We start from the raw sequence: 4,433 nt of genomic DNA, 5'->3' as shown, positions 1-4,433 counted from the left end.
GAAAGCCCTAATAATGTTTATTCGCTCGATTGATTTTGACAAAATAATAGTTAATTGTAAATCTACTTGACATGATAGAAGAAAGGAAATATATAAATACATGAAAATAGGTAAAAGAGAAAGATGAGGAGAAAAAAATTTGTGAGAATAAACACCAACTTATAAGGATATTAGATGACCCTACTTAACATGTTAACATTTTAAGATGGAAGTCCAAGTCTTTAGAAAGTCTAAATTCCACATGGTATCAGAGCCTGTAAAGAAGAGAGAGCCCTAATGATGTTTATTCGCTCGATTGATTTTGACAAAACAATAGTTAATTGTAGATCTACTTCACATGATAGAAGAAAGGAAAAATATAAATACATGAAAATAGGTAAAAGAGAAAGATGAAGAGAAAAAAATTTATGAGAATAAACAGCAACTTATATGGATATTAGATCACCCCACTTAACATGTTAAAATTTTAAGATGGAAGCCCAAGTCTTTAGAAAGTCTAAATTTCACATGGTATCAGAGCTTGTACCCAGCCGAAATTGTGGCCAACAGGGACGTTGGGCCCGTATAAGGAGTGGTGATTGTGAAAGCTATTAATCTCTTGAGGCAAAATGGCCAAGATAAGGTAAGTTGTGCAATCCCACATAACCTGAGGATGGATATAAGTGATGGTTTATAATAAAAGATACTACCACTTAATGGTATGAGGCTCTTTAGGGTGAAGCCCAAAAGCAAAAGCGTGCGGGTTTAGATCTAAAGCAGACAATATCATACCAAGTGGAAGTGTGAGTTTTTCTAGAAGATTTTTTGTAATATGTAGCAAAATATTTAAATTGTAATACTCCTTACCTAGATATCAAATGATCAAGAGTATTTGAGGTCTTTGAGAATTTAGTTGGCTTGGTCTCTACGCAATTCCGACGTCTTAAGAAAAAACTCTAATGTAGCGATTCAATAATTTTTCATAAATTGATTCAGTAATTTAGTCTTCTTTGATTTTGAAACTAAAGAAAGTCCACATTTCAGAACGTACTCTTCATGAAATAAACATGGAAAAGACTCACTTGAGGTTGGCACAGTGATATTTGTCTTCTTCTTTTTCTTCTTCTTTTTGGTGCCCCAAATTTTCTTGGATAAGTTGTATAGAATTTTCTCATTTGAATTCATAGGACTGGACTGCTTTAAGACGTTGTTTTTCATGAACTTTTTCTTAAGCCTCCTAACTGTGTCCTTTTTTTAAGAAATTGAAGCATCAAAACTTGTGGGGTTCTTTAGAAATTCGTGAAAGGCCTTCTTGTTCACCTCTAAATCCTCTCATTTCTCTACCGTATACTTTTTCATTCCATTTAAGAGATTTGTCTCGTCATCTTTCTTCTAAACTCTTATTATTCTTGTCATTTTTAATAATTAGAGCCATCATTGAATAAGTATCGTTGATATCGTTGTTTTTCATCTTCTTTTTTGAGTCCTTAGTTGTTGTCGTATCCTCTCTCGGTCGCTTTGATGACTACTTCATTTTCAACTCGACTAAGTTTGATTGATTTCTCTTCTCTAACGCCTTTGTACATGTCGACCCCATCTGGCTAATACTTTCTCTGATACCACCTCGAACGATCCACACATGTACTTAGTATGATATTGTCCATTTTAGGCCTGAACTGATACGGTTTTGCTTTTGGGCTGCACCCCAAAAGGTCTTCTTATTTGCCTTTGGATCCTCTCCTTTCCCTGCCGTATACTTTCTCATTCCGTTTAAGAGATTTATCTCGTCATCTTCACTCCACACTCTCACAAACGAAAGATTATTATCCTTGTCATTATTAAAATTGAAGCCAGCATTGAATTAGTACCGTTGACATCATTGTTCTTCATCTTCTTTTTTGAGTCTTCAATTGTTGTCTCATCCTCTCTCAGTTGCTTTTCTGACTACTTCATTTTCAACTCAACTAAGTTTTATGAATTTCTCTTCTCTGGAACTTTTGTACCTGTCAACGCAAAGGAATGAGATCTTGAGTCTGACGATTCTCCCAATGAGGCTCTCATAGACGTCTTTGTCCTCTTCACTGAAGTTGACTTGACTGAGTCATATTCTAAACACAATAGCTTCTTCTTGGATGTATTTCTCTTTTACAATGATGAAATAGAAGACGAAGAGTTAGTCATGCTTAATACTTGCTCTGATACCATCTGAAATGACACGCACCTTTACTTGGTATGATATTATTTATTTTGGGCTTGAGCCCACACGGTTTTGCTTTTAGGCCGCACCTCAAAAGGCCTTCTTATTCGCCTCTAGATCTTCTCCTTTCTCTTCTGCATACTTTCTCATTCCGTTTAAAAGATTTATCTCGTTATCTTCGCACCATACTCTCACAAAAGAAAGATTATTATTTTTGTCATTAATAAAAATTAGAGTCATCATTGAATTAGTACCATTGATATCGTTATTCGTCATCTTCTTTTTAGAGTTTTCAGTTGTTATCTCGTCCTCTCTCAGTCGCTTTTCATATTGCTTTGTTTCAAACTCGACTAAGTTTAATTAATTTCTCTTCTCTGGTTCCTTTGTACCTATCAACGTAAATGAACGAGATCCTGAGTACAACAATTCTTCCAATGAGGCTCTCACCGGCATCTTTGTCTTCTTTACTAAATTTGACTTGACACAGTCATATTCTGAAGACGATATGAATTTCTCTTTTACAGTGACGAAACAAAAGATGAGTAGTTGGTCATGGTTAGTACTTACTCTGATACCATTTAGAACGTCATGTATCTCTTCTTTGTATGATATTGTCTGCTTTAAGCATGAGTTCGGACAATTTTGCTTTTGGATCGACCCCAAAAGGCCTTCTTATTCACCTCTGAATCCTCTCATTTCTCTTTCGCATACTTTCTTATTACGTTTAAGAGATTTATCTCGTCATCTTCGCTCCATACTCTCATAAAAGGAAGATTATTATTCTTATCATTATTAATAATTAGAGTTATCATCAAATCACTACCGTTGACATCATTGTTCTTTATCTTCTTTTTCGAGTCTTCGGTTGTTGTCTCGTCCTATCTCGGTCGCTTTTCTGACTGCTTCATTTTCAACTCAACTAAGTTAATTAATTTCTCTTCTCTTCCGTCTTTGTATCTGTCATGATAGAGGAATGAGATCCTGAGCTAGATGATTCTTCTAATGAGGCTCTCATCGGCGTCTTTGTCTTCTTCACCGAGGTTGACTAGACGGAGTCATATTCTGAAGATGATAACTTCTTATTGGATGGATTTCTCTTTCTTAACGACGAAATAGAATATGAGAAGTTGGTCATGATTAATACTTATTATGATACTATCTAAAACGACCAACACTCTTACTTAGTATAATATTGTCCACTTTGGGCCAGAGTCTACACGATTTTATTTTTAGTTGCACCTTAAAAGGCCTCATATCATTGGAAGATGGTATCTTTCTAAGGACTTGGGCTTCCATCTTAAATGATCAACCTGTTAAGTGAGATGATCTAATGTCCTTATAAGTTGGTCTTTATTCTTATGTTTAGACGATGTGGGAGTCATGATCATTTTACCTTTTACAAATTGCTCCCATACTTTAATAATTACACTGTTAGTTTAATTTAAATTTTAGGCTATAACTATTCAACCTAAAAAAAAGCTTAATATTGTCTCTAAAAATACTTATTAGTCCATCACTTCTTATCCATCGACTTAAATACTATACACACATTATATTTTCTCTAACTAAAATAATGTTTTCTCTCGTTCCTTAAGTTGTTATATGTATCCATCAAAAATTGAATAGTTGTTAAATTTTATATGTCCGGCAAATGACTTAAGACTTAAAGTACATTAAAATATGTAAGAAATGTGTTCAAATTTCAAAATCAATTAACAATGTTTGGTTGATATTCACACTTATACACACATTATATTTTCTCTAACTAAAATAATGTTTTCTCTCGTTCCTTAAGTTGTTATATGTATCCATCAAAAATTGAATAGTTGTTAAATTTTATATGTCCGGCAAATGACTTAAGACTTAAAGTACATTAAAATATGTAAGAAATGTGTTCAAATTTCAAAATCAATTAACAATGTTTGGTTGATATTCACACTTAATATATATATAATCTTTTCATTGCCTCCCCATGTTTTGTTGTTTTTCTTTTTTTTTTTAACTTTCTTCCTTTCTTTCTTTTCTATTATTTTTAAACTATCTCCTTTTGTTATTTTTTTTGTTCTTATCTACCTTTTTTACAAAAATTTTTTCTTTTTTATTCTATTATACATGTTTTTTCTTTTTTCCAAATTGACCCTCATAAATATACTTCTTTTTAATTTTTCATTTAATCAATTAACAATGTTTGGTTGATATTCACACTTAACATATATATGGACGAATATTGAATGGTTATATTATATATATATATATA

The sequence above is a fragment of the Morus notabilis genome, unplaced genomic scaffold (assembly GCF_000414095.1).
Source record: "Morus notabilis unplaced genomic scaffold, ASM41409v2 Scaffold1273, whole genome shotgun sequence".
Classification (NCBI taxonomy): Eukaryota; Viridiplantae; Streptophyta; class Magnoliopsida; order Rosales; family Moraceae; genus Morus; species Morus notabilis.
Note: the sequence above shows the minus strand (reverse complement) of the source record.